The sequence below is a fragment of the Schistocerca nitens genome, chromosome 1 (assembly GCF_023898315.1).
Source record: "Schistocerca nitens isolate TAMUIC-IGC-003100 chromosome 1, iqSchNite1.1, whole genome shotgun sequence".
Lineage (NCBI taxonomy): Eukaryota > Metazoa > Arthropoda > Insecta > Orthoptera > Acrididae > Schistocerca > Schistocerca nitens.
Window position 1 is genome coordinate 861,646,482 of NC_064614.1, and position 26,098 is coordinate 861,672,579.

Consider the following 26,098-nt stretch of genomic DNA (forward strand, 5'->3'; position numbering starts at 1 on the left):
AAGATTAAAAATTAAGTTTGAGTGGGTGTCGAACCATTGTCTCATACGCTTTCGTTTCACAAAGTTCGAACGTTAACTACTTGATCTCCACGAACTCTAGCGTCTAGTACATACGCACAAATACATAAGCCACATATTAGACTTCTCTGGCGATTTTTTCGGAATTACCACAATAGTGCACCCGACTACTTGCCCATTACGTTGTTTTAATGGCCTACTAAACGTGTACAACGTTTGAAGTAAAGTTGTGATCCCATCGTTGTGGCCTGCCCTTGTCAGAGTAGAACTTGTACCCAGTGTCCTCAAATATTTGTTGAATATATTCCAATCTTTCTCTTCCCCTAAAGTTTTTATCATCACAGCTCCCACAGGTATCGTCGGAGATACTCTTTGAGGTCTTAACACGTGTCCTATTGTGTCTCTTCTTCTTCTTCACCAGTTTTTCTCTTCGCCGATTCCGCGGACAAGTTCTTTATTTCTCATCTTGACAGTACACCGAATTTTCAGCATGTCAAACAATTCTATTCTCTACTTTCACTGTTTATCCATGGTCCATGATTCATTACTAAATAAGCTTGTCCTTCAAACTAAGGACTATGTCTGACACTAACAGACGCCCCTGCGTCAGGAATTCTGTCTTTGCCGTTACTAATCTTCAACTTATGTCCGCGTCGCTTCATTCGTTATACGATTTTTTGCCTCTAACAAATCAAAATTCCTTAACTTTGTCTACTTTGCTGTCACCACTTTTGATATTAACTCTGTCGCTAATCTCATTTTCTTCTCCTTCTCACTTCATCAGTATTTCTCTGCTTCACTCTAGACTTTTCATTCCATTCCACAACTCAAGAAATCTATCAAAAGTGGACAAATTCGTCACCAAGGAGCGTCCGCAGTCGTTACATACACAAAACTGTTCACATTCAGTATCCATAGAGCTTACCTTTATTTCCAGCGGTTTAGGGCCAGCTGCCCATTTGCAGATGATTTTCTACAGTTGCAGAGTAATCCGTTGAATATGCAGCTGAAAGTTCACTGCCCTGTAATTGTTCTGCAGTTTCACTGAGAATGGGAATACCATCAACGAATCTTATCACTGATATCCTTTCTCCTTGAATTTTATTCCAACACTGGAACCTTACTATATTTTCCGTCCTTTAACGGTAGGGGTGAAAGTCTACGTCCCTGTATGACATTAGTTTTAATCCGACCACTTCGTAATTGGTCTTCCATTCCTAAGGTTCCCTCTTGGTTCCTTTATGCATAGTATATTACCCGTCTTTCCTCACAGCTTAATTCTGTTTTTCTCTCGATTTCGAACAACTTGCATCATTTGACGTTGTCGTACTCTTTTTATGGGTTCACTTATTCTTTGAAGGTGTCTTGATTTTTCTTAAGCTTTGCTTCCTCTGTTGACTGCAACACCAGAACTACCTCTCCAGTTCCTTTACTTTTCCGAAAGCCAAATTGATCGTCATCCAACTTACGATCAATTTTCCTTACCATTATTCTGTACTATTCTTCTCAACAACTTCGATGCACGAGATGCTAAGCTATTATGCAGCAGTTCGTACACTGAAGAGGAGTGTTAAAGGAGAGTGCAGTAGTACTTTATAAAAAGCAAAATACTGTTCTTGCCTTCGACACTAAAATAGCTGACATAGTACCTACCACAAATCAGAAGAAATTATTGATTAGAAAAAAAAAATCGATGGTGTAGATAGTGATTTTCGCTTGCTACACACTTAAAAATTATATGTATATGGCTTGAGAGTATGAAGGCGAAACGTGGGCCATTCATATATCGTGGGAGAAGGAACTGGAAGCATTTGTATAATATAAAAATGGTGTAGGAAAGAAAGTGAACAAATATAAAAAATGAAGAGCTCCTACAAAGAGTAGGAGAAGGGAAGATGTATATGGAAACTCTAACCAGTAGGAGAGATATGTTGGTGGAAAATTGGCTACGGTATCAGGAGTGATTAATTATATTTGGAAGGAGTAGCAGACGGGTTAGATAAACTGCGGGTGAAGATTAAGAAATGAAGAATGGTTTATGTGCGATGTTGTGTGCAGAACATAGTAGAAATGAACAGAGTTTCATAAGATAGGATAACATCAAAGCAGTCGAAACACTTTTTCCTTTCGATGGTGCATCAGTGGTCATTAAGGCCATAGAGAAAAAACCCTTAATGACAGAGTTGATTTTAATCGGTAGTTTGAAGAAGGGAACGAATCCAGAAGCTCCTTTTGTGGGAAAATACAAAGAAACGTCCCCCTGTTCTCATTTCTAATTTTGTCTTAGCCAAATATCTATTTGAGAGTCCTTATGTCAACCTCCTATCTCAGTCCCTTGGAAAGATGAATTACATTGTCCTGGATGATGCATCACAGTATCAAAAACAGAGGATTTGTTCTCTTATTCAAACTGATTATGAGTTACGCATTAAAAGTTTTAAATATAATATCGTAAAGAGTTATTTTGCACAAAACATTCATAATAGAACATATACAGGAGATATCTATACTACTCACAGGTTTTGAAAACATTACCTATTAAATTTATTCTGAAAATCATCACTGTTCTTTACTGCAGCAGTTGCTGTTGTCTCATCAACACCTTCTCACAAATTGGCCTGTACTGACATGAATGTACATAACTATCTTCCTTATGCTCTTGATCTTCTTGTGTTGTACTGGATTGTATATAGCTAACTTGCGTAAATGTTTATCTTCTTGTATGGTATTGGGTTTTTTCCATCATAACCATTTCTGTTGGAATGTGGGACACCTTGTTCTTTTGCAACAAAAAAGTGTTCTTTACTACACCAAAACTGATCTCAGATGCGGTTAAATAACTTTTAAGTAAGACATATTCTGACCGCCTGTACTGGGAAATCGAAAATGAGGACATGACTAGATACTTCATCTCGTTGCAGGAAAAATAAGACGCTTTTAAACCATATAGAACAGTTACCGGCAAACACAAAACAGTATTCTGATGCACAACAAACACGAGGTCTTAAGTAACTGCACAGTAGTACGAACACCAGCTGTTCGAGCGGTCACAGCGTTGATGGTAGACAAACTAACCAATGTTTCCAAGCCCGATTAAGCCTGCATGTGAATGGGGTGGTTTACCTTCCTTTTCTATAGCTCACAATGTGCATCTGTACGGGAAGACATTTAGTGAAAAATAAATCGATTTTTTCACTCTTGTTCCCTTCTTTAAACAACCGATTCAAATACTACAATCTCTTCCAACCCGCTCGTAGAGTCCTTGCCCTTTCAAACTGTAAACGAGTGCTACTTAGTTCTCGGTGCGTCAGTGAGGCCGAGGGCACTGTTAGCGAATGTCCTACTACGACGCTCTTTCATGGTGAAGTGGGCCTAATAAGGAGCAGGTCTGTTGGGGGCATTTTTCATGTCAGTTTTACCAAAGTCGATTGATGACTGTGAGAAACTGTGCAGACTGAACTGTGTTGCTCTATGTGATGGAGGTGGTCCATCTAAGTGTGGCGCATTATCGTTGGAGATAGCCGGCCGTTGTGGCCGAGCGGCTCTAAGCGCTTCAGTAGGGAACCGCGCGACCGCTACGGTCGCAGGTTCGAATCCTGCCTCGCGCATGGATGTGTGTGAAGTCCTTAGGTTAGTTAGGTTTAAGTAGTTCTAAGTTCTAGGGGACTGATGACCTCAGATGTTAAGTCCCATAGTGCTCAGAGCCATTTGAACCATTTTTTATCGTTGGAGAAAAAAACATCGGACCACACTACCTGGCGCTTTTACCGTTGGCAGTTTACAATTTAGGAGCTCTTCTAGATAAATGTCGGTCTAGACATTAGAGGCCGTATGCAGATGCAGCACGATGGCCATCCATCACATTCTGTATATAATATTATGTGAGAATTGAACAACAGAGATCCTGGTAGATGATAAGAATGCTGTGGTTCTCATGAATAGTACGCAAAATCACCCGGTTTACTATCAGTAGGTTTTTTTGTGGGGATACTAACGAATTCAATTTATGTCACTGATTCCACAAACCCATATGACTTGAAACAACATACCGAGAAATCTTGTCGGTTCGTGACACTAGCACATCTCGTCAGCGGGTCATACAGAGGGCGTATTGAGTTGCGCATTCAGAAAAATGGGCTCTTGTTCGAATATCTCACTTAAATGAACGTTAAACCACTCGAAAATCCATGTGAACACAGCCAATTATGTACAGCATTTTCCATTCATCTGCTAAACTCCGAACGTTTCTAGCCCCTTAACTAAACTTGGAACACATTTAATTTGAATGTATCTGCGCACAGCTTGCGTAAACACTTCAGCTAAATGCCAGAAAAAATTTCTGCTTAAGAAATTGTAGCTCGTTATTGCAACTCTCTGGAAAATAACTAAATAAATTAGTTCATAAGTCCGTAGACAGAGTAATGTTTCTTACGTTTACCCGCCTAAATTAATATTCCCTTTATTTGTTATTTTGTAAATTACAGAGAATAACATCTTATTTATAAAGTACTACTGGAAGACAAGCGGTGCTGGTAAAATGGAACCGCCGTATATGAAGATTATGTGTTATCTTCCAAAACTGAAAATATATGCATCCCGGCACTGGAAGTGAGACATGATTCGTTGTGAGGAAAATATTGTCAGAGTGGTTGTCACTCTTGATGGCTTTAATCACTTCTTAATCATTAACACTGTGCAACAATGAAAATGTATGAGCTGCTCGGGGGAACAAAATGGTAAGCGCCAAAATCATAGTTTCGAGATACAGCGCATCTAAAGTTTCAATTGATCTCCAAATCTGAATAATTTTTTTTGAACAGTCCTTTTATTCTGTACTGATTCTAACATCTAGCTTCAACTATACAGACATAAATGAAACTCAGAACTGACTAAAACAAATGAAATATACAAAATTTATTACATTACCATACATCATTAATAACACACAGTGATAGAACATTACATATTAAATTTTGCAGTAAGTCTTCAACACTTTACTGAAACTGCAAAATCATTCATCACTCTCATTACTAATGTCTTTTTCATCCAAAACTGTTGGCTTTAGTGACAGGAAAAATCCATGGTGGACAGGAGGTATATAATTTAGGAGTGACAGGACGTCAGCAACTTTCTTTTTTTTTTTCAATAAACCTTGGCCCATTTATTTAAGTCGAAGCGTAGGAACTGGTCCTTGCCTTCCACGTTTCCTGAAGCTTGTTTCATGCCAAATGTCATGACAAAATGTCTCGCTGATGAATAAAGATAATGGATATCCGGAGGTCACCTTCCACCTACATACTTTCCTTAGGTTGACATCTCGACCATCAACTGTCTTCTTTCTGAAGACAAACGCTTCTTTAGAGTGTCGTATTTGATAGAAACTCTCTCTTTTCATATTATATAACAAGCAATGGATTCTTCTTAGCCGACTTCTTGATGATCTCGCACCACTGATCTGGACTGGACTGTACACTCCTTGTACTTGTCGGCGAACGTAATTTTCAATTGTACTTCAGGAACATAATGGTATGTACATGCACTTACCATTATGTTCGTGAAACGTACTAAAGACAGTATATTTACAATACCTCAGAGTCATCTGAAGTATTAAATACGGCACATAGACTTCTTCAAACCATCTAACTCACATTTGTTTACTTTGGCACTTAGATGCTTTCTGATTCGTAGTATTCAATCGTTGTTTCTTGTGTCCTTCACCGGGTTCTCTGCGGACACATTGGCGTTGATCTGATCAGCACAGATAGAAGCGAGACTCATCTCTGAACAGCATAGAGCTTCACTCATTGTCCCAACTGTCTCTTGCTCTCTATCTTGCAAGTCTCTGTTGTCTGTGGTATGGTGGCAGAAGGAAACCACGCCTAGGATTCGAGATCTCAACTCCTGTTCCCATCAGCTTCTTCGTTAGAACTAGTCGAACACTTCGACGATTTTCTCACGGTGTCGTTCCTTGGGAAAAACCGCGGCTACTCTTCTCCTGGCATATTGTCTTGGATATGATCGTTGCCAATGCAAGAAAACCAGATTTCTGCACAGTATGCGGACACATCCCTTATGCCAATAGTTTGGTGTTAAGTTCCTATGAGACCAAACTGCCGAGGTCATCGGACCCTAGGCTTACACACTACTTCATCTAACTTAAACTAACTTACACTAAGGACAACACACAGACCCACGATCGATGGATGGCTCGAACCTCCGACGGGGGGAGCCGCGGGAATCGTGGATAGGCGCATAGAACGCGCGGCGATGCCAATAGCTGAAGGTACACGTCCCTCAGTTAGGTTGTGTTGCATTCTCCACTTGACAAACTTCAGTATTTGAGAGACCATTCATCACCTGTATGAATGGCTTCCTTTTGTACTTAAAATAGAATGAAAATTTAATAAACATGATAGTGTTAGTCAATGTGTACACAGTGTAACACTGTCTATCTCGGTAAGTGTAACGTTGGCTGTGCTGTCAACAAATGGCTGACTACATTTAACAAATGCTAGAATATGAAGTGACGGTGAGAAGGCAATACGGTACGGAGCAGTTATTCACTGGAGCCGTAGCAGCCACGGGCTGTGTTTGCGCGAGCAGCGCGCCCCCGTGGCTAGCCGGGCGGCTGCGGGAGGCTTTAAATAAATGCTTCCGTTCGTTGAATTCTAAACAGCGCGCCGAGCCGTCTGGTCCATATAAATGGAGCCGTTCGCTGCAAAAGAGCAGGCCGCACCTGGGGCCACCTCCGCGGCCTGAACTGGCGCGTCGCCAGCTCCGTATGCTGCTCTGCATTATATGGCGCCTCTTACACACTGCCACGTTCTGCAAACGGCCCCTCTGATATTAATCGTTCTGCAGCCAAGTGAGGTGATTAGAAACTCGTCAGCGTTTACCTCACACGTAGTAGCCATTGTGCATGCTCTCCAGCTTGGTAAACAGGACTGAGGTCTACTGCGTGTGGCAGTGGGTGGTAGCATCTAGCATCCGGTACCCAGACGCAGCACTTGACCAATTCTTGTCAATAAGTTGGTTAGAGTTTTATTCTTTTAATACTACCTGCCAAAAAATACCCAGAAGATATGGTCGAGCGTCAGAGTAAATTCAACACGTACACCTTATCGGCGTTTATGTAAATTCTATGTGACAGGTAGAACAGCCACCAGAGATCATTAGTGTTGTCCGTGTTTAGTGCTGTCACCAGGCCTTGTAGGTTACACTACTGGCCATTAAAATTGCTACACCACGAAGATGACGTGCTACAGAAGCGAAATTTAGCCGAAATGAAGAACATGCTGTGATATGCAGATGATTAGCTTCTCAGAGCATTCACACAAGGCTAGCGCCGGTGGCGACACCAACAACGTGCTGACATGAGGATAGTTTCCAACCGATTTCTCATACACAAACAACAGTTGACCGGCGTTGCCTGATGAAACGTTGTGATGCCTCGTGTATGGAGGAGAAATGCGTACTATCACGTTTCTGACTTTGATAAAGGTCGGATTGTAGCCTATCGCGATTGCGGTTTATCGTATCGCGACATTGCTGCTCGCGTTCCTCGTGATCCAATGACTGTTAGCAGAATATGGAATCGGTGGGTTCACGAGGGTAATACGGAACGCCGTGCTGGATCCCAACGGCCTCGTATCACTAGCAGTGGAGATGAAAGGCATCTTATCCTCATGGCTGTAACGGATCGTGCAGCCACGTCTCGATCCCTGAGTCAACAGATGGGGACGTTTGGAAGACAACAACCATCTGCACGAACAGTTCGACGACGGTTGCAGCAGCATGAACTATCATCTCGGAGACCATGGCTGCGGTTACCCTCGACGCTGCATCACAGACAGGAGCGCCAGCGATGGTGTACTCGACAAACCTGGGTGCACGAATGGCAAAATGTCTTTTTTCGAGCCGGCGGGGTAGCCGAGCGCTTCTAAGCGCTACAGTCTCGAACCGCGCGACCGCGGCGGTACCAGGTTCGAATCCTCCCTCGGGCATGTATGTGTGTGATGTTCTTAGGTTAGTTAGGTTTAGGTAGTTCTAAGTTCTAGGGGACTGATGACCTCAGAAGTTAAGTCCCATAGTGCTCAGAGCCATTTGAACCATTTGTCATTTTTTCGGATGAATTCAGGTTCTGTTTACAGCATCATGATGGTCGAATCCGTGTTTGGCGGCATTGCGGTGAAGGTACAATGGAAGCGTGTATTCGTCATCGCCATACTGGCATATCACCCGGCGTGATGGTAAGGGTTGCCATTGATTACACGTCTCGGTCACCTCCTGTTCGCATTGACGGTATTTTGATCAGTGGACGTTACATTTCAGATGTGTTATGACCCGTGGCTCTACCCCTCATTCGATCCCTGCGGAACCCTACATTTCAGCAGGATAATGCCCCCCCATGAACCATGGACCTTGCCGTTGGTGGGGAGGCTTGCGTGCCTCAGCAATACAGATGGCCGTACCGTAGGTGCAACCACAACGGAGGGGTATCTCTTGAGAGGCCAGACAAACATGTGGTTCCTGAAGAGGGGCAGCAGCCTTTTCAGTAGTTGCAGGGGCAACAGTCTGGATGATTGACTGATCTGACCTTGTAATATTAACCAAAACGGCCTTGCTGTGCTGGTACTGCGAACGGCTGAAAGCAAGGGGAAACTACAGCCGTAAATTTTGCCTATGGCATGCAGCTTTACTGTATGATTAAATGATGATGGCGTCCTCTTGGGAAAAATATTCCGGAGGTAAAATAGTCCCCCATTCGGATCTCCGGGCGGGGACTACACAAGAGGACGTTGTTATCAGGAGAAAGAAAACTGGCGTTCTACGGATCGGAGCGTGGAATGTCAGATCCCTTAATCGGGCAGGTAGGTTAGAAAATTTAAAAATGGAATGGATAGGTTAAAGTTAGATATAGTGGGAATTAGTGAAGTTCGGTGGCAGGAAGAACAAGACTTTTGGTCAGGTGATTACAGGGTTATAAATACAAAATCAAATAGGGGTAATGCAGGAGTAGGTTTAATAATGAATAAAAAAATAGGAGTGCGGGTTAGCTACTACAAACAGCATAGTGAACGCATTATTGTGGCCAAGATAGACACGAAGCCCACGCCTACTACAGTAGTACAAGTTTATATGCCAACTAGCTCTGCAGATGATGAAGAAATTGATGAAATGTATGACGAGATAAAAGAAATTATTCAGGTAGTGAAGGGAGACGAAAATTTAATAGTCATGGGTGATTGAAATTCGAGAGCAGGAAAAGGGAGAGAAGGAAACATAGTGGGTGAATATGGATTGGGGGGAAGAAATGAAAGAGGAAGCCGCCTTGTAGAATTTTGCACAGAGCATAACTTAATCATAGCTAACACTTGGTTCAGGAATCATAAAAGAAGGCTGTATACCTGGAAAAATCCTGGAGATACTAAAAGGTATCAGATAGATTATATAATGGTAAGACAGAGATTTAGGAATCAGGTTTTAAATTGTAAGACATTTCCAGGGGCAGATGTGGATTCTGACCACAATCTATTGGTTATGAACTGCAGATTGAAACCGAAGAAACTGCAAAAAGGTGGCAATTTAAGGAGATGGGACCTGGATAAACTGAAAAAACCAGAGGTTGTAGAGAGTTTCAGGAAGAGCATAAGGGAACAATTGACAGGAATGGGGGAAAGTAATACAGTAGATGAAGAATGGGTAGCTCTGAGGGATGAAGTAGTGAAGGCAGCAGAGGATCAAGTAGGTAAAAAGACGAGGGCTAATAGAAATCCATGGGTAACAGAAGAAATACTGAATTTAATTGATGAAAGGAGAAAATATAAAAATGCAGTAAATGAAGCAGGCAAAAAGGAATACAAACGTCTCAAAAATGAGATCGACAGGAAGTGCAAAATGGCTAAGCAGGGATGGCTAGAGGACAAATGTAAGGATGTAGAGGCTTGTCTCACTAGGGGTAAGACAGATACTGCCTACAGGAAAATTAAAGAGACCTTTGGAGAGAAGAGAACCACTTGCATGAATATCAAGAGCTCAGATGGCAACCCAGTTCTAAGCAAAGAAGGAAAGGCAGAAAGGTGGAAGGAGTATATAGAGGGTTTATACAAGGGCGATGTACTTGAGGACAATATTATGGAAATGGAAGAGGATGTAGATGAAGATGAAATGGGAGATAAGATACTGCGTGAAGAGTTTGACATAGCACTGAAAGACCTGAGTCGAAACAAGGCCCCGGGAGTAGACAACATTCCATTACAACTACTGATGGCCTTGGGAGAACCAGTCATGACAGAACTCTACCATCTGGTGAGCAAGATGTATGAGACAGGCGAAATAACCACAGACTTCAAGAAGAATATAATAATTCCAATCCCAAAGAAAGCACGTGCTGACAGATGTGAAAATTACCGAACTATCAGTTTAATAAGTCACAGCTGCAAAATACTAACGTGAATTCTTTACAGACGAATGGAAAAACTGGTAGTAGCGGACCTCGGGGAAGATCAGTTTGGATTCCGTAGAAATGTTGGAACACGTGAGGCAATACTAACCTTACGACTTATCTTAGAAGAAAGATTAAGAAAAGGCAAACCTACGTTTCTAGCATTTGTAGACTTAGAGAAAGCTTTTGACAACGTTAACTGGAATACTCTCTTTCAAATTCTGAAGGTGGCAGGGGTAAAATACAGGGAGCGAAAGGCTATTTACAATTTGTACAGAAACCAGATGGCAGTTATAAGAGTCGAGGGGCATGAAAGGGAAGCAGTGGTTGGGAAAGGAGTGAGACAGGGTTGTAGCCTCTCCCCGATGTTATTCAATCTGTATATTGAGCAAGCAGTAAAGGACACAAAAGAAAAATTCGGAGTAGGTATTAAAATTCATGGAGAAGAAGTAAAAACTTTGAGGTTCGCCGATGACATTGTAATTCTGTCAGAGACAGCAAAGGACTTGGAAGAGCAGTTGAACGGAATGGACAGTGTCTTGAAAGGAGGATATAAGATGAACATCAACAAAAGCGAAACGAGGATAATGGAATGTAGTCAAATTAAATCGGGTGATGCTGAGGGGATTAGATTAGGAAATGAGACACTTGAAGTAGTAAAGGAGTTTTGCTATTTAAGGAGTAAAATAACTGATGATGGTCGAAGTAGAGAGGATATAAAATTTAGACTGGCAATGGCAAGGAAATCGTTTCTGAAGAAGAGAAATTTGTTAACATCGAGTATAGATTTAAGTGTCAGGAAGTCGTTTCTGAAAGTATTTGTATGGAGTGTAGCCATGTATGGAAGTGAAACATGGACGATAACCAGTTTGGACAAGAAGATAATAGAAGCTTTCGAAATGTGGTGCTACAGAAAAATGTTGAAGATTAGATGGGTAGATCACGTAACTAATGAGGAGGTATTGAATAGGATTGGGGAGAAGAGAAGTTTTTGGCACAACTTGACTAGAAGAAGGGATCGGTTGGTAGGACATGTTTTGAGGCATCAAGGGATCACAAATTTAGCATTGGAGGGCAGCGTGGAGGGTAAAAATCGTAGAGGGAGACCAAGAGATGAATACACTAAGCAGATTCAGAAGGATGTAGGTTGCAATAGGTACTGGGAGATGAAGAAGCTTGCACAGGATAGAGTAGCATGGAGAGCTGCATCAAACCAGTCTCAGGACTGAAGACCACAACAACAACAACAATGCACGACCGTGTGTTGCAGGTCCTGTACGGACATTTCTGGATACAGAAAATGTTCGACTGCTGTCCTGGGCAGCACATTCTCCAGATCTCTCACCAACCGAAAACGTCTGGTTAATGGTGGCCGAGCAACTGGCTCGTCGCAATACGCCAGTCACTACTCTTGATGAACTGTGGTATCGTGTTGTAGCTGCATGGGCAGCTGTACCTGTACACACCATCCTAGCTCTGACTCAATGCCTAGGCGTATCAAGGCCGTTATTACAGCCAGAGGTGGTTGTTCTGGGTACTGATTTCTCAGGATCTATGCACCCAAATTGCGTGAAAATGTAATCACATGTCAGTTCTAGTATAATATATTTGTCCAATAAATACCCCTTTATCATCTGCATTTCTTCTTGGTGTAGCAATTTTAATGGCCAGTAGTATATATAAGGGACATGAACAGCATGGAACGTTGGGTAATCGCTGTGAAGGACACAAAGATGCTAGGGCTCATGTGGGACAGCGTTGGCAGCACCTCACTGTGTTTGACAGGAGTCTCATTGTGGTTCTCCATTTGGCCAGCTGGTCGAATCGTGCAATATTCAGATATGTGGGGCATTCGAATGTGACAGTGCTCTGATGTTGGACTACATCGGAACATAAGGTCAGGCACACTTGTCAACGTTACGGTCGACCGCATCTGACCCCTACAACGGACCTCATCTCAACTGCGTCTGCCTTTCGACAAGAAGTATTGGACTGCCCGTAAAATTCTGTGTCATTCCGCTTCATTAGCATGACACTAGCAGCTGCTGGAGTATGGAATTAGCCATCCACGCATAGGCTGCCGTTAGCACCACAACACGAACGGCTGTGTTTGGAGCTGTGCTGTGACCAGGATGCACGGACTGCTGATGAAAGACGCCGCATTATGTTCGGCAATAATGACGGCTCTGCACTATGCCGGAAGACCATCATCTGCGAGTATGGCTACGACCTGGAAGGAGGTCCCACCCTTTCAATGTTTCGAAGAGGCATAGCGGTGCTACTCCTGGTGTCGCGGTGTGTGGAGCCATCGGCTGTGACTACAAGTGATTGAGGGGTTTCTGAGACACATCGGTACGTCGCGGACATTCTCCGTCTCCATTTGTGACTTTTCTTGTTACAGTATGCTCGTCCACAAATGGCACTTGTCAGATCCGTTCTCCAACAGAATATGTGTGAGAGCTACTCGGTTATCAATTCAGTTCCAGTGACCGTATCCAGGATATCTACGATGAAATATAACAATTTTTGACTAGCGTGGCTCAGGAAAAGACACTGTGGCTTCATGACGCCCTCCCCCATCCTAATCAGTGGAAATCTCCGTAACAGATGACGTACAACGTCGAACTGACAAGTCGACTCTTACAGTCAAGTCCTTTGTAAATCTGACTGGATTTAGCAATCGCTAAAATAACCTCACGTTCCCTCTCAACTGTTAAAGTTTCATATCGTTTCCTCGTCCCTTTCTGGGAGATTCACTTCTATTGTCAAGCAGGTGTATATAATTTTTTGAAAGTGAGACGGCGTAACCAGCCCCCTCAGCGGTTCGTCCAGCATCCTCAATTATTTCTTGTACGTATTCCAGTGTCTGTCCTTCCTGCAATTTTTGCCCTCTGACTCTCTCTCTCTCTCTCTCTCCAGTAGAGAAAAAATTATTACTAGATAACCTCATAGCGTATGCCTTATAATACTGTCCCTCGTAATGTTTACCACGTATCCGTATCGTCATCGACTCTGCAGAGAATCCCCTCATTTCTTACCAATGCACTTCGTATTCAGCATCATTCTGTAACTGACGCCCTTTCTCCCAGGTCTCCGACAGTCCTGGAAAATATAAGTACTTGATGAACATGATTTGGAAAACCGGTTATATTCCCGTCTGTTCTAAGAGACGTAGTTGCAGTATATCATTTTCAAAAGTTTACACTTAACTTACGATGTCCAAATTGCTTCAACTGTCAGGCACGCTATAAAAGAAAAGAAAAGAAGAAATAAAAAAAGGTGAATGAGAAACCCTGTGTCTCAGTTGAGAAAGACTTCTTAGATATTCAGGAAACGAATACAAACAAAACGAAGTTTGGACGAGGCACAGACAATGATGTCATTAAGTTTCTTCCGCTGGGATGATTGACATTTGCGGATACAGGAAAGGCATATATCCGCAGACACTAAGTACTGGAGTGATAGCCATAACTTAGACTGGAAACTGTCTATGATTAGTTTACCCTTCTAGACTTCAGGAAAACGCTGAAGACAATGATAAACAGCACGCGGTTCTGTCAAACAGATTGGTATTATCTGTCACCCTTAAGTGAACCGCGCAGAGCCGTTTGCCATTGGCCTACAGTTAGATGATTAGTGATTATGCAAAAAGTCATTGTTTGTCTTGCTGAGCAAAACAGAAATTCTCTTTTCCTATCATCCTGAGTCGAGTACCATCCGGCCAGCGTTTGTTACTTGCCCCTCTTCCAGAAGCGCAATGCTGAAACACACATATTTATCAAGTGCGACATTACAATCGCATGGGCACACGCGTAAGTGCTATATTACACAACGATCATCATCGTATCTTAAAACTGGAACGGAAAAATAGTCTGTATCACTTTACATAAAATATATTTTGCTTCTTTTTAAATGTCTATCTCCCGCACCTGAGGACAATGCGATGCTGACCGACCGCCGTGTCAGCGCCTGCGAAAACTGTCTTCTGGATGTGGTACAGAGGGTCATGGTCTGAACACACAGCTCTAATCATTCAAGTAGCTCAACAACTGCCCTCAGAAGACGAAGTGCGCAACAATTATAATCCTCCCGCCAAGGGATAATTGTAGGCAGCACCGGGAATTTAACGCGGATTCCCAACGTGGCAGTCGCACACGCTGACCGCTGAGCTACGCAGGCGAACCAGTTTAGTTGCTTTTTTATTCTTCTTTATTATTTTTTTAGTACCATGCAGGTTGTTTAGTTGTACAAAACAATATTTCTAATACCAACATTTGCAGTTGTGATACTGGCCTCGTTGTATAGCAAATCTGATAGAATAAACCGCACCGCCAATACCTTCAGGTATTGGGCGGTTCTGCTATAAACGGACTACCATAATAGCATTATACCTTCTTAATTTACTAACAGTGAGCTTATGATTACAGCTTTGCACATAAACGTGAGAACTTTATGTATTTTGAATGCTCCTGTGTCCTCCTGTCTGTTCCTTTTTTAAGACCTACACGTGAATGTATGATAGGGTTCAGTTCCATCATGTAAGAAAGAGTACGTGATTGTGTAAGGTATTTAACAAAGAAGTATCATTTATCGACAAGCAATAAAACAAAGAAACACACACACACACACACACACACACACACACACACACACACACACACACAGGCGCGCGCGAACACACACACACACATACTGAACAGGTACGTACACTTGTACAACATACGAAGGGCTTTCAATAAGTAATGCAACACATCTATTTCTCGGATAATTTCGGCTGAAAAATCTGGAATTTGCTGTGGGACATCGTGGAATATTCCTCCTCCAGCCTATATAGTATCATAAAGTTTCGGTAGGTGGCGGTGCTATACGTAGTGTATGTAACGGGGGCGCGTTCCCAGCAGAGACATGTCAATGACTTTCTTTGGCGAAAAACCAGTGCATCGCAGACATTCATAGGCGCTTGCAGAATGTCTACGGAGACTTGGCAATGAACAAAAGCAAGGTGAGGAGTTGAGCGAGGAGTCTATCATTATATCGACAAGGTCGCTCAAACCTGTCCGATGTCCTGCGTGTCGGCCGGTCGTGCGCAGCTGCGACTTCTGCAATGTTGGAACGTGCTGCCACTCACTAGAGGTGACAGACGGATCACAGTGAAACACCACGCTACACAAAAGGACGTCTCTGTTGATAGTGCTGACATACTGTCAGGTCCACAGAGGATTTAATTAACAAAATGACATAGCTATTTATTATGAAAAGGTTCAGCCAGTATTTCTTACGCGGACGCCGCGCAGTACCGCAGACACGGAAGGGAAAGTGTCACACAGTACAAATAGCCTGAGCTAGTAAACACGTCGAGGATACGAACAGCGCGTCTCTCGGACCTCGGGGGGCGAAAAGGAACTTTCCGCCCCGGGACTCTGCCGGACATATCGAAACCAATGTAGGTCCACAGCGACGAAATGTCCGGGAAGACCGGAAAATAAGTTAGAGAAAGCGGATGCGAGGGCTGCGTCCGAGGAGGGCAGACCTTCAATGGGTATTTAAGGGCATCCACGAGCAGCAAGAAGCAGAGTCGTCGCAGAAGTTGAAGAGGGCACAAGCAGCGCCCAAGGTCCGGCAGCATCGAGAAGATAGCATCCGCTACTGATGAGTCTATAGTAACTGCAACTACGAGAAGACGGTGATGATCTGGTGGAATCAACTACAACTGTCAGTTAAGTAGAAGTTTTGCATTGGAATAGTACTGAACAGCTACAGTTTGTCTCAAGTAGCCTCTACAGTTAGTTTCAGCAATACAAGGAACAAGCCACTGGCTGGTGCTTGTCTCCTATGAGATAGGACAAGGGTCCATTATTTAAACGAAGAGTGAAATGGAGATTCTGGCTGAATCTGTAGAAATGGACTGAGAAAGGGGTAGGATCTGACACTTCACATGTCCTTTGTGATATTAGTTTAATAAATTACGTTAAAGGAGAAATCTCACCTTACTGTTTTGACAGGTCAGTGCTGTGAATCCCCCCTTGTACCCGCTACCTATTGGAAGTATTGTCTAATGTATCTACACCTCCTACACGCCCTTAGACAGTCCAGGAGATTCTACTCCCTCTCACCTCCGTAATAAAGACTAGTTAAAGGGAACCACAAACCCATAATTGTCGTCAACGTCCCGATTGCGCCACGCAGGCTCGACAAACTCTATATTGGTATCCGGGACTTGTGCCGGGACTCGACAATACTCCAGTTGGCGAACCCAAAGGTGGTTGCCCGCTGCGCTCCTCGCAGTCTAACAGAACATCATAACGAGCAACCAAGGACTATCTGTTTGGTCCAACAAAAGGTGCACTCCAAGAGCAGCAGTGCATGGAAGATGCTGAGGTTACCGATGCGGCAAGACGTTGGCTCTGGCGTCGAACGGTAGAGTGGTGTCATGTATACATACAGGCCCTCCCAGAAAGGTGGCGTAAGGACGCCACATTGAACGGAGATTACGTTGAAAAATAGTATTTTGTAGGCACAAGTGTGCGGAATAATACGATGCCTCTTACAAGAATGGCAAAAGAGCAGGTCTAACAAAATTCTGCACGTACTGAGCACTGGGTAGTGGCCCCTCCAGAAACACCAATCGTGATCGCGAGATGTAGCTTATCGCAACCTAGACCATAAGGCATGGGGCGGGGCCGTTGTGTCTTGGACGAATGCATTCTACGTCACAGCGCTCAACAAGTCTGCTTCGTACGCTCAAACGACTATCACTTGCTTGCAGGCAGAATCTGCTTTCAACGCTGGAGACCACGGCACTAGTCGAGCCAATCACGTCGATGCTGTGGCGTTAGTGGAAGATGGGCTAGGGATTTGCGTGCCCGCAGTCCCACTACTAATGACAGTTTCGTAACGGTTCGTGTTGATACGCCTAGGCACACAAGATTTTTTTTTCTGTACTGTGATAGCTTTACGATCTGCCACGACTACCCTCACAAACGTCTGTGCTGCGTGGACGTCCGGAAACTCGTCAACGGGTTTGAAAATGTTCATGTGACCACTGATACCAGCATTAATCCACAACAGATCCATCACTTCCAACTTGTGTAGCATATCTCCGAAAGGACGATTCCGCAACACTTTATCCCCTTTAAAACTCGCTCAGTTTGCTGTAGGAAGCACGCCTGCGTCTCTATGGCACGGTTGACTTCTTGCTGCACACATCTGCACAACGCTGAGCCTTCTACCTGTGAGCATTCCATATTAAAGGGTACACACTGATGGCGCTCTGATAGTTATGCCTCAGCGCCATCTGTTGGCGAGCGATGTTGAAACCATTATTAGTACATCTATTATCCGACAGGTGGCATACGCTGTCATCGGAACGAAATCAATGTCCTCTTTGCAGGTGTGCTACTTTTTTCCGAGTGTGTGTGTGTGAAAAGAGTTGAATTAGAAAAAAATGAGCGAACTATACTTCGTGAGAGCTGGCTTCCTAATTCACGTATCCGCACACGTTAGCGGGGAGAGGCCGCTCAGTCAGTCTTAGCCTACCAAACACAGACCCTAAGCCGATGTCTGACGGAGCGTCTAGGTCATTGCTGGCTAGACTTAGTTATCCCAGTGACCAGCATCTTTGTAAAATATATGGGTATATATAGTAAAGCGGAGCGAGTTGTCGCGGCTGTTGAATCACAAAGCAGCGGCGCACATTTCCATATATAGTGGGGAGCACGAGAGGGTCAGCCGCAATACGCCGGCGCATGCATATCTGTCCAGCGCGGCGGCGTCGTTTAGCTCACACGCGAACCGCGTCCGCGGCGCCGCACCCACAGTCACCGGAGATTGGTTCCTGCGCCGCGCCGCGCCACGCCGTTGGCCAGGTAGCACGCAACCTCTCGCGTCCCACATTATGCGGTCGCGCGGCTTTTGAAGATGCGCGGGGGTGGTTTCCAGTTCGTGCAATGTCGGGATGAGTTGTGGAGTTGCTATTCTAGGCACGCGAACGGACAAGTAGCGCTGCAAGTGTTGTTACGACTCTTCTGGCGGTGGTCGTCATTTCGCCTCGTGCTGAGCTCGGAAGTTTCAGATTTGCGCTGAGTCCGCGCGCCTTTACGTCGCAAAATTTGTCCGCAGTACTTACCACTACGATGCCTCTTTGCCTACCGTGTTCTTTCAGCACTAGAGCGGAACTTTAGAGATAGCAGTACTAGCAAAAGAGATCAAATCTCAGAGAGAACCAAAGGAATAAGAAGCCACGAGTAAAGAGTACATCTTTGATGACAGCTATTTTTCTCGTAAATGAAATTCAGTTCGAGTTGCAGAATAAGTTTCAGAAACTATGCGCCTCAACTGCAGTACTATATGTTAGTGAAGCGAGGCCAGACGGAACACTGGATAAGTAGGTACTGGAAAAGAGGGAAGGCAGAGCAGTGTACTCTCCGCTGCACAGTGAAAGTTCATTCAGGTAGTATCTGGTCTTAAAGCTACGCTTTCAAGTGCTGATAAGTTCCGTGGGCCTGTAGTAGAGGCTATGAGGCGTGGCTACTATATAATACATCTCTAATGGTCCCTCGAATGACTCAAGTAGCTGAGCGTATGGGAGTCGTAATCAATGAAGCGTAATCAGCAGACTGGTTGAACCGAAAATGTCTTTATCGCTGCGTTGTGCTTCCATTCGTAATGAATCGACGTTTAATATTAATGTCATGACAATTTTAAGATACTCTTTTTGTATTTCTGGCACTGGAAATTCCATCCTATGTGGTAAAGACATGCGAAGTCTGTAAATATAGTATATTAGAATAGAATAACGTAAATGTTACGATCTAGCAAGGCTTTCACGAATGATAAGATGAAATGAGAGCGTGAAACGCGTGTCTTTACTTGCAGTTGCTAAGAATTTCCGAACTTGCTGAGCGACTTTTGCTTGATAAATTGCGTTATTTGCAAATTACTTGTTGTTACCTGAGATGTATTTTGACTGTTATCGAACTTCTGCATTAAATGGAACAGTCAAAAACACGTATTTTAAGACATCAGTGAACAAAAAACTCTGTACGGCCCCTCGACGCCTCAATAATTGGTCACATTGGTTAAAAGACACGAAGCCTTTCCTAATACTGAAACCCCGAGCCGCCCATGCTGGAGGTGCAACACAAGTTCAGTTTGGGGAAGAAAATCGCCACTCCTTTTCAAAGAAACCAGTCTCGTGTTCTCAGAACAGGTAAATGAGGATGGAGGAGAAGTAAGAAGTGAAAAGGATCAAACAAGAGTCGCGACAAAAGAAATATTTGGGAAACCGCACCAAAGAAACGTACAGGTCAATGGGACATCAGAAGATCATAACTCGATGCTAATGGCAGACTTTGATTAGTACGTTTTCAATAATTTATTTGGTTTGGTAGGAATGTAGGTTCACCAAGTTAACATAAAATAGGAAAATAAACATCTCTAAGACATGTAACAGTTTAAAAAAAATGGAGTGTCACATCATTCATCTTTCTAGAGATCGAAAACTGAGATATGTGAGAGTGTCAGCAGCAGATTAGGTTCTTAAACAGATGTGAATATAACTCTCTTTGAATCAACAAGGTAGGAATAACTGCCAGTAACACAACTCATGACTGTAAACAAGGTAGGTGAATCAGAACTGGAGATGAGCCCAGCTTTGGCACAGAGACTGGAACGCAGCCAGAAAGTCTCTGATGCCCATCGCCAGGCGGTGCAGGGTGTTACCGAGTTGGGCGACGCTTGGTTAACCACTGGACTGGCATTCAGGTGAAAGACAAATTAACAGCTGTTGTTTTCCAGCTACTGCCGCTGGTGGGGAACGTCACCACTAGATATTCTCTGTATCGTACGACAGTGTCTAACAGAAACGTCCAGTGAACGAAGGTTTGGTCAAGGAAGTTCACTAGCATAGATTCCCATTTTATCTTACGTTAATTCCTTTAGATTTTTGCTTGTAAGCGCAAAAGTAGAGACGTATTCCACACCCACTGAAGACTTTCACATTAGGGTGTTGTTGTTTCTGAACTTTTTTTATGTTGCCCCATGTTGACATAACTTCTTAGAAAGAGAGTTTTCTTTGTGTGCTACACTCAGTTTGATTTGATTGCATAGAAAGAGAGTTCTTCGGTTATCTTGGCTCAATAGAAGAAGGGGAAGAAGAAGGTTCTGGTCATTCTACACCCATCAACAACGTACAGTCGGTTTACAGAAACACCAAGCTTGATATTAAATCAGAATGCATCCAAGTATTTCACGCAAGTACAAGATCTCTTGACAAGAAGGGCTGAATGATGATATTGTCCTCGTTTTTTGTCTCGGGTCCTAAGTTCAACACGAGCCGATGTTTCGGGGATCCATTAGTCCGCCATCTTCAGAGAACGCTGCTTCTGGGTCCCGCAAAAACTGATCCCAAGGCTGCAAATCGTTGTCCTATACAGAGTTAACATTAATGAAAGGAACAAACTGAAGGGATAGATTCATGACTGGAAATGCAGAAAAATAGGTCCCATGAAGGTGTGCCACGGCATATGGCGCCGACGAACGAGAAGTTTCTATGACCACATGCCATGTGATCCTTGCGTGTTTCAGTCTGTGTGATTGACGCAGCGTGCTGTGAGCAGCAGAATGGCCCGTTATTCATGTCGGGAACAAACGGAGATGATGTTTGTGTGCTGCCAAGCAGACAAAAATGTTCGACAGGCAGCGCGGCTGTATATAAAAAAAAAAATACCGTCATAGACACCAACCGCCGGCCGGAGTGGCTGAGCGGTTCTAGCCGCTACAGTCTGGAACCGCGCGACCGCTACTGTCGCAGGTTCGAATCCTGCCTCGGGCATGGATGTGTGTGATGGCCTTAGGTTAGTTAGGTTTAAGTAGTTCTAATTTCTAGGGGACTGATGACCTCAGAAGTTTAGTCCTATAGTGCTCAGAGCCATTTGAACCATAGACACCAACCATATCACAGATTTCAAGCTCTTCTTGGGCGTTTGTGTGATTATTAGTCCTTTCAGACAGACGAACGAACATGGAGGCGGCGGACTGTGCATATACCACATTTAGAATACCGTGCTCCATACGGTATTGAGGCGAACCCTAGTATAAGCTCCATGTAACCGACAGACCAACATTACGTAAGCCAAAGTGCAGCAATCCATGATGCGACGTTGAACGTGTGCATTGCATTACATGGAAGCCACTTTGAACATCTGTTGTGATGTGGATGCGATGCAGCTCTGTGCTGTGTTCCGGGACGGTTCGTTGTCGTTGTACGCACACTGTCCATTTCCGGGCACTTATTCCTAGAACACTTTTTCCTCCGTTTCCAGTCAGAAATCCGTCCCTGCAGCTTGACGGTTTTATTAACGCTCACCCTGTATTGACCTTTCTACAGTACACGACGCATGTGCCACCATCCACAGTTACTGTCTCCCAGACCGTGCCGATGCCGCCGCCACTAATACAACACCGACATCAACCACAATATGTATGGCACTCAAAGACTGTCTTCAAACACTAGGCCGGTTGCACCAAAGAGCAACTGTGGCGAGCCACGCATGCGTCGTGTATGATACTGGGGCCTATATAGAACAATCTGCAACCTTGGTGTCAGTTTTCAGCACGACTAAGCAGCAGCAGCATTGTCCTGAGAATGGTGGACAGATGGACTACCGAAATATCGAGTCATGTTGATTATGGCACGCGGCAGCAACCCAGGGGAGACTAGGAAGAATTATTACGCCGCGACAGCCAAAAAGTCATAGGGCTGACTGGCGTTTATTAATGAGTGGCAACGACTTTCAGCACCTGCTCTAGTGGATGGGTATCATTTTACAGAATGGCCCTTATCTCAGCAAGTAACTGTTATCGGACGTATGTTTACATCACTTTATTCTCGTTTTGGCCAGTGTTAATTCTTATATATATATATATATATATGTTTTCTTTTTGTGTGAGCAGTCTTCTGACTGGTTTTTTGCTTCCCGCCACGTATTCCTCCCCTGCGCCAACCTATTCATCCCAGAGTAGCACTTGCAACCTACGTCCTTAATTATCTGCTGTATGTATTCTAGTCTATGTCTTCGCCTACAGTTTCTGCCCTCTAAGTTCCCTCTAGTACCATGGAAATCATTCCATCATGTCTTAACAGATATCCTATCATCATGTCCCTTCTCCTTATCAGTGCTTTCCACATATTCCTATCCTCTCCGATTCTGTGCAGAACCTCCTAATTCCTTACCTTATCAGTCCACTTAATTTTCAACATTCGTCTGTAGCACCACATATCAAATGCTTCGATTCTCTTCTGTTCCTGTTTCCCCACAGTCCATGTTTCACTATCATACAATTCTGTACTCCGGACGTACGTTCTGATAAATTTGTCCCTCAAATGAAGGTCTATGTTTGATACTAGTAAACTTGTCTTAGCCTCTCGATTCAGATAAGAACAACCCTGTCATTGAACTGTTCACAGTATCACGCTCTCTGTCCTTCCTTCCTATTCATAACGAATCCTACTCCTGTTGTACCATTTTCTGCTGCTATTGATATTAACCTATACTCATCTGACCATTAATTCTTGTCTTCTTTCCATTTCACTTCACTGATCCCTACTATATTTAGACTGAGCATTCGCATTTCCCTTTCCAGATTTTCTAGTTTCCCTACCACGTTCAAGCTTCTGACATTCCACACCCCGACTCACAGAACCTTATTATTTCATTGATTATTCAGTCTTTTTCTCCTCATGGTAACCTCCCCCTAGCCAGAGATGGGAATGGGGGACTATTCCTGAATCGCCGTGTGGGATTAGCCGAGCGGTCTAAGGCGCTGCAGTCATGGACTGTGCGGCTAATCCAGACGGAGGTTCGAGTCCTCCCTCGGGCACGGGTGTGTGTGTGTCCTTAGGATAATTTAGGCTAACTAGTGTGTAATCTTAGGGATTGATGACCTTAGCAGTTAAGTCCCATAAGATTTCAAACACAATTGAACAATATTCCGGAATCTTTTGCCAAAGCAGAGATCTTCATGACTCTTCTTCAATTACAGGCCACATGTCCTGTGGATACACGTTACGTGTCTTTAATGCATTGGTTTCCATTGCCTTCTGCATCCTCATGCCGTTGATCTTTGTTGATTCTTCCACCTTAAGGAGCAATTTTCCACCCCTAGGAGAAGAAATTGCTCTAAATCTCTGTCCGTTCCTTCGCCCACTTTGACATGGCTGTTGGCAGAACGAGGGATGACTTCTTATGCCGGAAGTCTTCGGACGCCAGTGCTGATTATTGCTTCAAATGGCTCTGAGCACTATGTGACTCAACTGCTGAGGTCATAAGTCCCCTAGAACTTAGAACTACTTAAACCTAACTAACCTAAGGACATCACACACATCCATGCCCGAGGCAGGATTCGAACCCGCGACCGTAGCGGTCGCGCGGTTCCGGACTGTAGCGCCTAGAACCGCTTGGCCACTCCGGCCGACAGTGCTGATTATTAATCAAAATTTAGACAGTAGCGGGATTCGAACCCGGAACGCAGGACGTTGGGATTACTGACCAAAGACGCTACCCCCTGTTTTTTATCTCATTTTGTTCGTAAATGATCGTTGTATTTGCTCGGGCCGGATGTCCTATGACACTTGTTCTAGTTCACCGTTGAGCCTCGAACTCGGTTTTTATTTTTTATTTTTTTTTATTACAGAGGCCAGCTAATCCTCTGTCCGAACACACTGAGCTACCATGCAAGCGCCCCTAGACCCCGGGTGCCAGGAAGACGTTATATATATGTGATCGCTCATAGATAAAAACTGCTGCTCTGGAAGACCTTCCGGTACGTGTCGAATATTAGCCAGCCGCTTAACAGCGCGTCTTCCCAGACAGTGCCCATGGCTGGCCGTGTAGGTGACGCGACTGTCCCTCTGGCATTCATTAAAGGCACAGCGGCGAGGCGGGCCGAGGTCGGCGCACGTTGTTTGCCGACATGCAAAACAAGCTCGCCTGTTCGGCCGCCGCTGCCCGAGCTCAGGCCCCTCCTGCCATCTCTCTCTCTCTCTCTCTCTCTCTCTGTCTCTCTTTGTCTCTCTCTCTCTCTCTCTCTCTCTCTCTCTCTCTCTCTCTCTGTGTGTGTGTGTGTGTGTGTGTGTGTGTGTGTGTGTGTGTGTGTCCTCTGTTTCGTGCTCCCACTGCTCTTTCTCTCTGGTTACGCGCCTGCTTTCCTTCTCAGTGCCATTTTCCCATCATCTTACTAACCTATCTAATATACAAGTCCTCTTACACTCCATCTCTCTCGCACTCTCTCTCCCTCTCTTACACACACACACACACACACACACACCACACAAAAACACACACACACACACACACACACACACACAATGTCGCACAGACCACAACCCACACTCCGGTCTGTTTCACTTGCTTTGTTTTACTAACAGTGACCAACTGGCAGTAGGAAGGGGGCAGAGTTTGCAGGTCGTTCGTGTTAATGCTTCATTCATCGACCGAGCAGACACAAGAATTACTGTGAAAGACGTAGAACGTACCCTAAATAATGAAGGTAATGAAGTAGTCAATAGCATGAGCTTTCAAAGAAGAGATTAGCGCTTAATTGCAACAAAACGCCATGCATACTCTTTCTAACAGAGAACTACATCTACATATATATCCATACTCCGCAAGCCACCTGACGGTGTGTGGCGGAGGGTACTTTGAGTACCTCTATCGGTTCTCCCTTCTATTCCAGACTCGTATTGTCCGTGGAAAGAAAGATTGTCGGTATGCCTCTGTGTGGGCTCTAATCTCTCTGATTTTATCCTCATGGTCTCTTCACAAGGTATACGTAGGAGGGAGCAATATACTGCTACATTCCTCGCTGAAGGTATGTTCTCGAAACTTCAACAAAAGTCCGTACCGAGCTACTGAGCGTCTCTCCTGCAGGGTCTTCCACTGGAGTTTATCTATCATCTCCGTAATGCGATTACTAAATGATCCTCTAACAAAGCGCGCTGCTCTCCGTTGGATCTTCTCTATCTCTTCTATCAACCCTATCTGGTACAGATCCCACAGTGGTGAGCAATATTCAAGCAGTGGGTGAACAACTGTACTGTAACCTACTTCCTTTGTTTCCGGATTGCATTTCCTGAGGATTCTTCCAATGTATCTCAGTCTGACATCTGCTTTACCAACGATCAATTTTAAATGATCGTGCCATTTTAAATCACTCCTAATGCCTACTCCCAGATAATTTATGGAATTAACTGCTTCCAGTTGCTGACCTGCTATACTGTAGCTAAATGATAAAGGATCTTTCTTTCTAAGTATTCGCAGCACATTACACTTGTCTACATTGAGATTCAATTGCCATTCCTTGCACCATGCGTCAATTAGCTGCAGATCCTCCAGCATTTCAGTGCAGTTTTCCATTGTTATAACCTCTCGATATACCACAGCATCATCCGTAAAAAGCCTCAGTGAACTTCCGATGTTATCCACAAGGTCATTTATGTGTATTGGGAATAGCATCAGTCCTACGACACTCCCCTACTGCGTACCCGAAATCACTCTTACTTCAGAAGACTTCTCTCCATGGAGAATGACATGCTGCGTTCTGTTATCTAGGAACTCTTCATTACAAACGCACAATTGG